This window comes from Lipotes vexillifer, unplaced genomic scaffold (genome assembly GCF_000442215.2).
Source record: "Lipotes vexillifer unplaced genomic scaffold, Lipotes_vexillifer_v1.1 scaffold109, whole genome shotgun sequence".
In the NCBI taxonomy this organism is placed as follows: domain Eukaryota; kingdom Metazoa; phylum Chordata; class Mammalia; order Artiodactyla; family Lipotidae; genus Lipotes; species Lipotes vexillifer.
In genome coordinates, this window is record NW_006790015.1 from 691,618 (window position 1) to 704,628 (window position 13,011).

A 13,011-nucleotide genomic window follows, 5' to 3' on the forward strand; every position below is an offset into this window, starting at 1 on the left:
GATTCCAGGTAACTGACAAGGCCCCTGTCCCTTTGTCATCCCTTCCCCACCTCTGAGCTCTTGTCTGCCCAAGCTGTGATAACCCACACGTAGCACTCTGCCCTCTGGAATTTATTTTAAGGTCTTAGCTTGTTTATTTATTTTATTTAGAGATTTCTCGGTGCTTTGTGGGGAGGAAAATTTGAATGGGGTGATTATGGAATACTATTTCACCTCGCTGTTCATTCACAACAAACAAAGAGAAATGATTGGTGATTAAAAATGCATTCTCTCTGCTTGTTTTCTTTTGTTTTACCATTATGGAAATATTATAAATACTGAATACTAATCTGGACCTGCGGGGACCTCACAGACCTTCCAGAAACCAAGCCTCCTGTTGTTCCCTCTGGCAACCTCATGCTGTCTTCTCAGGCCCCAAACTATGGCTCAAACCCTCCCAAGAGGGTCCTAGGCCAGAAGGCCCCATTACTCAGTCCTTGCTGGATGGAGGTAGAAGTCTGCCCACTTCCTCGTCCTGGTTCCCTGCTTCAGCAGATGGCGTCAAGGAGAGCAGAGCCATGAATGTGGAGAGCGCTTGATTAGCCCCAAAGTCACAATCACAGAGCTTCACTCCCAGAGTGAGGCTGCCTGCGACTCCCTGCTCTACCACTTTCTGGCTGTGTGACCTTGGGCACATTGCTTTATTTCTCTGAGCATCCGTTTCTTCCTCTGTAAGATGGGGATGAAAATGGTACCACCTCATAGGGTTACCTTGAGGATCAAATGGGATCATAACATCTTATCACAGGGCCCAGCAAACAGAAGTGCTCCATAAATGTTGACTCCTGTATCGATGAATACCCCCTCTCCCTCTTCCGGGTCTCAATTTCTCCCTCTGGAAGGTGCGAGAGCTACGCTAGCCACCCTCTAAGTTCCCCCCAGCTCCGGTGGGCAAGGCTTCTGCCTGCAGGACGGGGTGCGGTGGGGACAATCCTCACCCACCTTGACTCTCTTGGAGACCTTGGCTCCTTTCCGGGAACGCAGCCTGTGCCTGCTCGGGGCCTCCTAATCAGAGCCTGCTTTCCATGGGCTCTTTTTGAGCCATAAACCCTGCACTTCCCCATTTATTTCAATCACAAACAAATAAGGCGGAGCCAAAGGGCCTGATCCAATTCCAAAGTGTTACACCAAGTCCAGATAAACAGCAAGTTCCGTGGCGTCTGCGTTCCTTTTATCTTTCCCTTTATTTAACCAAATTAACTGCTCTCCATGTCCCCTGTGTGTGAGTGTCTCTCTGTCACATAAAATACAATCACGCTTGCTTGCTACATGTTTCAGATACTTTATCATTAACATCAATTCCAGCCAAATTAGGAGTTTCTCCCAACATAATTGCCCTTCCCATTATCCAGCACTTTATTTTTTCAAAGCACTTTCTGACCATTAATTAGTTAACCCTTAGGACGCCCCAGAGTCCGCGTTCAATGTCACCCTCCCTGTCTCCCAGCTGGGAAGGGGGAGGTGGCGAGGGGTCAGGTGCTTTGTTGGAAGTCACCCTGGATGTGGGGCTGGGGGCTATGCTAGGACCTTGGTAACCCTCCCTCCAGCCTCAGACCCTCTGTCTGGGCCGGGTCCAGGCCTGGGCTGGTGGGGAGGCAGGGGTGGTCCCCAACACTTTTAAATCCCCTCTCTCCTGATCCTCTCTTTGGCTCACCAAAGGAAGGAGGAAGCGGAGTAAAAGATTGGCTTGGTGACGGCACCTTCTTTGCTGTGGGGAACCAGGGCAAAGGGAAGCGAACAAAACACCCATCGGACAAAGGGACAAGCAGGTGCCATGCCTATGGCCCAAACTATTTACTTGTTCCTGCCACCAATAAGCACCCACTGAGTGCCAGGTAGGTGCCAAAGTAACAGATTTACCACCAGAATGGCTAGTAAGTGAGGTGCTTTTGGTGTATGGTTATGAGTGCTGCCAAGCAAAGTAAGGGAAGACTTGGGGCTGGATCTCTTGGGCACCCATTCCGGCTACCAACTGGGACCCAGCTCCCTCCATAAGTCTGCCAATACTTTGTCCTTTCCTGGCTAGGTGAGGCCACAGTCTTGGTCGGTCCCAAGCTAGGTGGGCAACTTAAAACTTTGGAGTAGACATCCTACATGGATTCAGGGAGAGCCATCTGGGGAAAATAGAATGATTTACTTCTTGGACAGGGTTCTGGCTCGTCAAGAGGAACTCTGCTTGCAGCTGTTAGGGATACACTGTCGAACCACCAATATTTTTCATTTATGGCCTCTCCACAGTCCTAAGTTCTTTAATGATTTTTTTTTTCTTAAAATACATGAGCTGGCTCCCACAGGGACATTGCCAGGAACCTTCAGAGCGGTGTTCCAAGCTGTCGTTAACTTGGAGCACAGTGAGTTTCCCAAGCTCTTCTCTTTCAGCCTCTCTCCTTCCTTCCAATTGCCTCAAGGATGGGACCACCAGTGCTAAGGCAGCCTTGCAGATAGAATGCCAGCTACCAGGCTGGGAACTTTCCCCTGCCCTCTCCCTACTTGTCCCATGCCACCACTCTGTATGATGTTAGACTGCAGGGACCACTCTGTATGATGTTAGGCTGCAGGGACCGCTCTGCATGATGTTAGGCTGCAGGGACCGCTCTGCATGATGTTAGGCTGCAGGGACCGCTCTGCATGATGTTAGGCTGCAGGGACCGCTCTGTATGATGATGTTAGGCTGCAGGGACCACTCTGTATGATGTTAGGCTGCAGGGACCACTCTGTATGATGTTAGGCTGCAGGGACCGCTCTGTATGATGTTAGGCTGCAGGGACCGCTCTGTATGATGATGTTAGGCTGCAGGGACCGCTCTGTATGATGATGTTAGGCTGTAGGGACCGCTCTGTATGATGTTAGGCTGCAGGGACCACTCTGTATGATGTTAGGCTGCAGGGACCGCTCTGTATGATGATGTTAGGCTGCAGGGACCACTCTGTATGATGATGTTAGGCTGCAGGGACCACTCTGTATGATGTTAGGCTGCAGGGACCGCTCTGTATGATGTTAGGCTGCAGGGACCGCTCTGTATGATGATGTTAGGCTGCAGGGACCACTCTGTATGATGATAGGCTGCAGGGACCACTCTGTATGATGTTAGGCTGCAGGGACCGCTCTGTATGATGTTAGGCTGCAGGGACCGCTCTGTATGATGATGTTAGGCTGCAGGGACCACTCTGTATGATGATGTTAGGCTGCAGGGACCACTCTGTATGATGTTAGGCTGCAGGGACCGCTCTGTATGATGTTAGGCTGCAGGGACCGCTCTGTATGATGATGTTAGGCTGCAGGGACCACTCTGTATGATGATGTTAGGCTGCAGGGACCACTCTGTATGATGTTAGGCTGCAGGGACCGCTCTGTATGATGTTAGGCTGCAGGGACCGCTCTGTATGATGTTGGGCTGCAGGGACCACTCTGTATGATGATGTTAGGCTGTAGGGACCGCTCTGTATGATGTTAGGCTGCAGGGACCACTGTGTGTGATGATGTTAGGTTGCAGGGACCACTCTGTATGATGTTAGGCTGCAGGGACCGCTCTGTATGATGATGTTAGGCTGCAGGGACCACTCTGTATGATGATGTTAGGCTGTAGGGACCGCTCTGTATGATGTTAGGCTGCAGGGACCACTGTGTATGATGATGTTAGGCTGCAGGGACCACTCTGTATGATGTTGGGCTGCAGGGAGCTTTTGCAACCCAAGGCATAGGCTCACCCGGGGAAGTGGAGCTCACACTGGCCATTTATCCTCTGTAGTGACGCACCCTGGGTTCTGCATCCCAACTCCGCCACTTACTAGCAAGTTTGACCTTGCGCAAGGTGACCTCTCTGAGCCTCAGCTTTTCGATTATTGAGTGTTGTTGCGAGGATCAAGTGAGATAACATAGTTGAAGGTCTCAGCACAGTTCCCAGCTCCTGGTGGGTGCTCATTGGACGTGAGCTATCATTTTGGTCCAGGAGCAGATTGTAGACTTTAGTATGACTTTCATTCTTCCAACCTCCTGCTTTTTATTGTCTCCATCTCATTTCTTTCAGGCTCTGGGTCTCAATATGTAAGCAAGGCGAGGTGATTAGACAACACCCTAGTTCTCAAGCTCTTCGTTTCACGGAAGAGAATAGGCTTAGAAAGGTGGTGAGACCTAGTTTGGCCCCAAGCCCCCCATCTGCTGTCCCAGTTGTGTTATCTTCCACATGGCCCTCAAGTCTGGCTCCATTGCCAGTTGCCATAAGAACCATGAGGGCAGGACAATGTCTGGTCCCTCCAGGGCTGCATCCCCAGTTTCTATCCAAGCCCCTGGCATGTAGCTGCCGCTCTACAGAGACCAGTGAATACTCAAATTGTACTTAGAACTGCTCTCTTCCTTCTGGACTGGGATTTTTTTTTCCCATCTCTTTTATACTTTCGGGGCTCTGTGCAATAATAGGTAACAGCTCAAGACAGACAAAAGCCACGGGGGACTCTTTTCTCTCTGCCCCTGCCTTTATAGCTTCACTAAAAAGGAAGATCCTACTCATTCTCCCCTAACCAACTATTTTCCTGTAAACATGCATGCATTTGTTCATTTGTTGACTCAACAAATGTTTGCTGACTGTCAAGTGCAGCTGACTTGGGTTTGAATCTTGGCTTTACCACTTACTAGCTGGGAGATCTTAGGCAAGTGACTTAACCAAGCTGATCCTCAGATCCCTCATCTGTAAGAAGAGGTAAGAGCGCCCAGCTTGTGGGTCTATTGTGAGGAGTTGATGAGACTTAAGGAATGCCCACACTTAGCACAGAGCCTGGCACATCGTAGGCCCTGCATAAATGGCACGTATTTTTATTACAGGCAAAACTCGGTATGAGGACCATGGATGGTACGGCTGAATTTGAGGCTCTGCTTGTAAAGGTTTCTGCCACGGAAAAAGGTTTCTGTAGAACCATTAGCCAATTCTGGTACCTAAATAACACAATCCCTGAAGTTTTATGACATGATGTCAATTCACAGAGCGCTCAGCTGGAGATGCTGTCTCCTGCAGGATTGTTATTCTCATTTCACATGAGAAAATCAAAACTCAGAGAGGTTATGTGGCTTTCTTCAGGTCACAGAGCAGAGCACATTTTATACTGTGGCCAGTCTAAAAACCTCAGAGTCAATTTCTAGCACTTTCCTCTACTCTGCCTTACCCCCCACCCCTTCCTCCCCACCCCCTGAAGATAACTTTTACTTACACAAGTGTGGCCTGGGGCCTCCTCTGGCACCTTTGAATGGTCAACTGGCACTCTGCGGGGCTGAGATGCACCATGCAGGCCCATCATTAGAGGGGCCCTACGCTGGACACCCCGTCAATGCCACTTCTGTGACAGCAACAGTGGAAACCGCCCATTTCTGGGGCCCAGCTTTTCCAGGTGATGCTGAGGGAGTGTGAACAGGCCAAAAATGTTAGAAAAAGAAGGGTCAGATTTGGTCTTACCTGCCCTGTGGCTCCCCCTTCAAGGACCCATTCGGACCCTCACCTGGTGTCCCTGAGTCCTAGCACTGAATGGGGGAGCCCTCCATTCAGGTACGACCTGGGCAGCCAAGGGGTGGAGCCACATTTCCAGGTGGGTCCTGTGAGCGATGCTGGGCCATGAGCGAAGGAGGGGGCGCCGTCCTGTGTGCTCTGTAGTCCCCAGTCCCGTTCTGCTGGGTCAGCTGCTGCCCCGCCCACTAATAGCCACAGGTCGGCCTTTGACCTTTAGCATCTCATTTAAGCCTCATAGACGAGTCTGTCATCATCCCCATGTCATAGGTGGTCAGAGAGGTGGAAAGACAGCTCTGTGCCCCCCATCACCTGGGCCTGTGCCTGACAGGTACATAGTAGACACTTGATAAATGTTTGTGGGATAAACAAAAACATGACCAAGAGAGTGAATAAATGAAAGAAAATAGCTCCTATTAATGGTGGGGGGCGCCCTACCACCTGCCGGCCGCGTTCTTCAGAATTTCAGTTAGCTTGTTTACTGTCTGCAGCAATCCGATGGGTAGTCACCGCCTTCATCACCTTTATACACGCAAACCAAGACTCAAGGGGATTAAGTCACTTCCTCAGGGGCACACACGTAGCAGGCAGGGGGGGCTGGGAGGTGAACCCAAGCAGCGTGGCTGCAGAGTCTGTGTTTGTTACCCCTCTATGCCACGGTGGATAAGGTGAGGGGGTGGATGAAGGTATGGGGGTCCAGGAGCTCTGCCCCCGTGGGTGTCTTTTCCCTCTGCATCACTAGTGCTCCCAGCCAGCATCCAAGCCAGGGGAAGCGTTTCCTCTACGTCCTGACCGCTCTCCCTGACACATTCCCACCGTTACCTACACAGGGAATTAAGACTCAAATCCTCATTTGACACGATGCAGGAGGATGCTAAGTACTTAAGCGCTAATTAATTAGTGAGCTGTACCCGCTGCCACCAGCCGCTGGAGGAAACCTCAAACAGACCCCCAGAGCGCCGGCGCCCTCCCTGCCACGAAGGTCAAGGCACCAGCCAAGCACAGGGGGACAGAGAGGAGGGAGCTGCCCAGGAAGTCCCAGGCCCAGCCTCTGGTGAGAATGAAGTCCAGTCCAGCGCTGACCCCTGCCTTCCAGTCCTCAGAAACCTGCGGGGGCTGGAGTTCTGGGACCCTGACTCAGCTGGGGCTCTGGAAGAGACTGTCCCATGGTGAGCAAGCCTGGGTTTGTCCGATGCAGCCACAGACTCTCAAGAAAAGGCCAAGTTTCAGGGGCAGCACTGACCTCCTGTGTTGGGGGCAGTTTCTGGGGCCCTTGAAAAAGAATGGGGCATCTTTTTCCCCCCAAGCCAGCTGTAATGTGTTTTCCTGGGCTAGGCCAAGGGGAAAAGAGGCCTTCCGATACTGATGGGCAGAGGCATGCTAAAGCTGGCTTCACTGAGGGAACACCAGCTTGAGGTTGGGCTCTCCCCACCTCTCTTGACCCTGGTCTTACCATCTGTGGCTGGCTAACGTCAATCTACCTCATGGGGCAGAGGGTAACTGAAAGCTAGGGCTTTGGAATCAGGCTGGGTTTGACTCCCTATTCTGCCACTTCACAGCTGCGTGACCTCCTGCAACTCAGTTTCTGAGCCTCAGTTTTCTCAGCTGTACAATGGGACTCACAGTTTTCCACAGGTCTGTTTGTGGAGATACGTGAGGTGATACACGTCAAGCACCTTGTGTGGGGTGTCCGGCACATAGTAATCACTCAGTAAATGGTGGGAGTAGTCCTAGCAGATATTGTTAGCATCATCGTCGTTTAAGGAATCTGCCCACTTGACTCTCAATTCGTTGACCCTGTAGTGTGACTGATCATCCTGGTTCACTCGAGACTGTCTCAGTTTTAGCACTCAGAGTCCCTGGTCATGAGAAACCCCACAGTCCAGAGTAAACTGGGACAGTCAGTCAAACCCCCTGTGCCCTACAGAGGTTGGAGAGGGGGAGGGGAGAACTGGCAGTGCTGGACAGAACTGCTCTCCATAAAGCCTTCTCTTGAGTCAGGACTCCCTCGGACCCCAGACCCTGAAGCCCCCTCCTCAGAGGTGGCTAGGCTCGGGAAGGGCCAAAAGTGGCACCTGGAGTCCTAGGCAGAATCTGTGGGTGTCAGGGCCCTGGGCCCTGGGGCTGTAGCTCTGATAATATCCCAGCCTGCGTCAGCTCTGGGGCCCGCCTCCTGCAATATTTGCTTAACAATCAGAAACGGCAGAAACGGCATTGTTCAGGACAAAAATGAAAAACATTGGCCTGGGACTTGTTGTTTTTTCTTTGCCTTCCAAATTCCTCTGGGCCCTTGGGAGGGGAGATGGTATCTCGGCACTGCCACCTCAAGGACAGGCAGAAGCAAGAGTTGGGACACCTGGCTTCTGTTCCCCATTTGCACCCCCCAGGAACTTGGGGGTAGGTCTTCAGTTTCTCCAGGTGCTCAAAAGGGGAGACTTTGGACTGGGAGCTGAATGAGACAGGAGAATATTTGGTTAGGTTAAAATAGCTATCACATTACAGTGCTTTTATTGAAGCCTCCCAACTCTCCAGGAAGGAAGTCTCATTTCCATCTTACAGATGGGGAAGTTGAGGTTCAGAGCACTCACCTGAACCAACATCAAAACCAAGGCCAATCAGAGGACGTGAGAGAGAGAATTTCTATTTGGCATCTCGGGGGAACCAGATTCTTCCCAGAAATGAGCCTTCTCTTCAAACATGTGTTTGCTCATTAAACACCTTTATCAAGGGCTGAGGAAGTGGGCTGGAGAAATGAGGGCAGGGGGGCTTTGCCCCTTTCTCCAGAACTCTTGGGCCCTCAGAGAGTGTGGCTGCCTTTTGTGCAGGTGCCTCCTTTCCCCCAACCCCATCCAGGAGGAGGCCAGCACCCACCAGGGCAGCCCCACAGGAGGGGCCCAGCTCTTTCCCCACGATGCACAGGAGGAGGAGGACAGGAGGCAGGCCTGGCTCGCCTGCCAAGGCTGGCAGCTTGGCACGCAGATGGGCGTGGGGCAGAGACTGAATGTGCCTGGGAAGGGGTGCAGGCAACCAACGGGGGCCAGGCAGGGCCAGGGCTGGTGCTCCCCGAGCCCATTCTGTGTTTCAGGCACTTTAAATACAACACCTCCTGTGTCCTCACGGCAACCACTTGAGGTCTTCTCATCCTCATCCTCAGGTCCTGGGAAGTGAGGAAAGGAAACTGAGATTCGGAGAGGCAGGTTCAGTGGCTCAAGGTCACATAATAGCAGTCTTGAACCCAATCCTGACTCTCTACTGGGCATAACCAACGCTGGGCCTCCAGCATTAAGAGATGGTTCTGGGGTCAGGCCTCTTAGATTCAAATCCTCAGTCTCTGACTCACAGCTGTCACATGAATGACATCACTGGTCTGTGCCTCTGTTTCTTCATCTGTAAGATGGGGCAATAACACAACCTCCTCACAGGGTTATCGTGAGGGCTCAGTGAAATAATGCCGGGCACATGGGAGCTGTTTGACAGAGGGTGGCCATTGCTGTCACCACCTGCAGTTAGAGTAATAACCTTCTTACTCTAGGACTCAGGCAGGGGTCCCCCCAGGACTGGGGGCTCTGTAGGCTCAGGATCCTGTATCATACTAGAACCTGGTCCTCCAGCTGCTGCCTAACCCCTGCCGTTTGGAAGGATTCTTTACATCCTCAGACCCCAGTTGTGGACCATTCTAAATGCCGTGGTCTTGCCAGGACCACTCAAGACTGTCTGCCTGTGACCTGAGCAGGTATCTCCCAGTGGACCCCTGCCTTCTTAGGTGCCTCATCCTTCCCTGCTCCATGGTGCGGAGGGGCCTCCCTGGCTTGAGACCTGGGCCCTGGATTCTCACCCCAACTTGTTCTCAAACTCAGGCAAGGCTCTCCCCAGCTCTGGGCCTCAGTGTTGCCAACTGAAGATAAGACCGAATGAACCCCAAGGGTCCCCAGAGGCTAAGATCTGGGAGCCCCAGACTCCCTGAGCTGAGGAAGGAGGAACAGTAAATCTGGGCACCCTCAGGCTCCCCTGGAATTCTGCAACCGCCTCCTAAAAGGGCACTGGCCCCAGGCTGGTCCTGCCCACCTGCTGTCCACGTAGCAGTGGATTTGAGGCCATCGGGGTCCAGACTCCTTCCTATGACTCACAAGGTCCCTCCAGGTGTGACCCTGCCACCCTCTGCTCTCTCCTCTTCGGCTCTCCCTGCCCCAACACACTGGCTTTCTGCTTTCCCTCGAAAGTGCCTTGTGGTCTTGGCCCTGGCCTTTGCTTGTGGCATGGTATTTTCAGGAATGCTCTTCTTGCCTGGTCCCTGCCCCTACTCCTCTGTTGTCAGGTCTCAAATGAGACAGCATTTTCCTGACCACCTGCCGTAGTCTTGGTCACATGTCCCTCCTCTAAGCTTCCAGAAACCCTTGCTTTTCCTGAGTGTGAGACCACCTGGTCCCTGCCCTCAAGCAGCTTAGCATCCAGGGGAGGAAATGAGGTAAGCCCACAGGTACTGGCTCATTCATTCATTCATTCATTCAATTCATTCTTTATCCAACCAGTATTTATTGGGCACCTACTCTGGGCTGCTGCCAGGGCTGAACTTGAGGAGCCTGCACCCCTGGGGACTAGAGAACTGGGGGCCTGGGGGGCACGGGCAGGGGGATCATGCTATTTAGCAAAGTGCTACAGGAATGTATGATGTGATCACCCCCGCCACAGGTCTGAGCGCACCCACAAGGCCAGGACTGTGTGTTAACAATTTTTTCTCTCCCTGCCCCCAGTCAAGTATAGCACAGGGCTTGGTGCACAGTAGTGTGGGTTGAAGAGAACTGAAGGCTGGTGTGTGTCCTACATAAGGGCTTTGTGAATTCCAGGTGGGAAAGGGAGATTACTGTGAGCTGCAGCAGTCAGAGAGGACTTCCTGGGGGAGGTGTCAGGAGCAGGGCCTTGAAGACCGTGGAGGCTCAAAAGTTGGCAGGGAGGAGGGGGGATACTTTCCAGGCATGTTGGGGGCTAGGATAGAGGTGGGAGGAGCAGGGGTGTGGAGGTGAAAACAGGGTGGGGGCAGATGGGGCATCCACACAAACCTGGGGGGTGAGGGTCCTGTCTATGAATTTCATTTCAGAAAGATCCAGGCTGCCCATCTGGTAACCACCATTCCTGGGACCCCTTAAGTCCTGCTCTGGCTGGTGGTGACTGGGAGTCCCGGTTCTTGTGCGCAGGGAAACCAATGCCTGTAGTCAAAGACGTGGGTGCCCTGCCCCCAGCCCCAGAACATGGGGAGTGCCCTGGGCAGGGCTTGCCCAAGCCTGGCACTCAGAATGCACCCTCCACCCTGGGACGTCCTGTACCAAGGAGGACCTATTAAAGGGACAAAGGTCCTCATGGGGTGCAGGCACCCCAGCTCAGCCCTGGCAGCTGGCCCAGGCTTGGGCTACAGCAGGAACCCCTACTCTCAGCCCTGCCAGCTCAGACCTCAGGGCAGAGAGGAAAGGAGCAGGGTCCTGGGTCTGTTTCCCTTGGGACAGAGCCCCCCAAGTTGTGTGAGGACAGGATGCTGCTTGGCAGGTGCTCTCCACCGGGCAGGGCACAGACAGGAGGCAAGAGGCAAGGCACTTTATAGTGTGGACCCTGGAGTCCAGTAGTCTTGAGTTTGAATCTTGACTCAGCCCCTAACCCGCTGTGTGACCTGGGGCAAGTGACTTGACCTCTCTGAGCCTCAGTTTGCTCACAGCTGAGTAAAACAGCGTTAAGGATAATACCTATTATTCATGATTCCTTGAGAAAATGCCTGAAAACACTACCACAGAACCTAGCACAAGGGTAGCTGTTACGTGCTGTGTTTTGGAAAGAGGGATGGACAGATGGACACCGCAGGTTGGTCTAGAGCCCGCTCTGCAGGTCCTGGTGAAAAGGAAGCAGATTTGAGATTCTTGGAGAGATGGGAGGCTGCATCCTCTCTCCAGAAGATACCCAGGGAGTCGGCCAGCGGCAGGAGTGATCAAAGTGCCTTGTAGATGTCACATGGGTTAGGGGCAGGGTGGTTGCTTCATGGAGGTCTCCTCGGGCCAGCACAAGACACAGGCTTCCTATCGCTGAATCAGGGTGTGGGGGCAATCAGCTGTTAGAAAGTGGACCCAGGTTTTATTATTGCTGAATGCTATCATCCTTGATAAGAACCAGATTAAAAGGAAGGAGGGGGAGGCAGAGGCGGGGGGGAGGGGGGGGGGGAGAAGCAAAGGGCAGTGTTGGTCTTGCTGAGCCAGCCCTCAGCTGCTCTTGGGGCACTGGCCAGGACCCCACAGCCAAGCCCCTTCCTTGGGGGGGGGGGCCCTGGGAGAGGCGGGGATGCAGAGACTGGAGAGGAACGACCTGGCGGAGCAAAAGGGGGCAGGAACGCTGCAAGCTGGGGGCTCCCACGCGGGCACACGGTCCTGCACCTGGTCCTCTCTGCTGCCAGCTGTCACCAGGGGCAGCCTGCTGAAGTGACCAAAGGGAGGGACAGATGTGAGTGCGGATCCACTTCTGCCACTTAGAAGCCAGGTGACCTTGGCCAACAACTTCAGCCGTGCCAGCCTCGCTTTTCCCATGTGTAGTGTTGATCGCTGTGCCCCCTCCAAGGCTCAGGATTACATGAAGTGAAGGAGGTGGAGTGCCTGCCACACCGAATCTCTCCTCCGTCCTCCCGCCATCTCCTTTGAAATGGTAACTGTTTTGCCTCCCTTGCCTGTGGTCTCTTTGCCTCTCCCTCCTGCCCTCGCAGGGCCCTGGCCCTGGGACCTGCTGACCCTCTGCCCCATTCTCCCCAAAGCTTTCCCACCCTTCACCAGCATGGGAGGCACGCAAGGCCCGATAGTCCCATTTTACAGGTGGGGAAAGTGAATTTCAGAGACAGATAGTGGCCTGCCCAAGACCAGAGTTGCAGTCAGGGAGTCCTGGCTCTCTGTTCAGGGCACTTCCACCTTCTTGGCCAGGATCCCTGGCCCTGTGACCTGGCAGAGGTGGGGGCCTGGCCTAGAAGGGCTTCAGAGCACTGGGGTGTCAGGCCGGCATGGCTGCGGGGCCCCCAGCCCCCTGAGGTAGCTTGGCCCAGGAACCAGGACTCCCCAGGACGGGCCCCACTGGCATTCCTTGCCATCAGGGAAGGCTATAAAAAGCAACACTTTTCAGCCCCAGAGTGTGACCTGTGCGACTTCACAGAATCCAGAGAAAAACAGAGATAACCTTGGGGAGGCCCGACCTTCAGGCGGGGCAGGGGTGAGAAGGGGGCACCCCATCAGGCTGCAGCTTAGCCTGGGTTTGAGATGTGGCATGGGGCATGGTGTAAAATGAAAAACAGAGCTTCTTGGTGGTAGTTGGAATTATTATTATTATTAATTTAATTTTAAATTATTATTATTAGAGCCACTGAGGATTCAGGTCTGGCCATGGGCTGGCCCTGTGCATAGATCCCTGGGTCCTCCCAAGTCCCGATGCGGTAGCTCCTTTTTTTTTTTTTTTTTTTTTTTTTG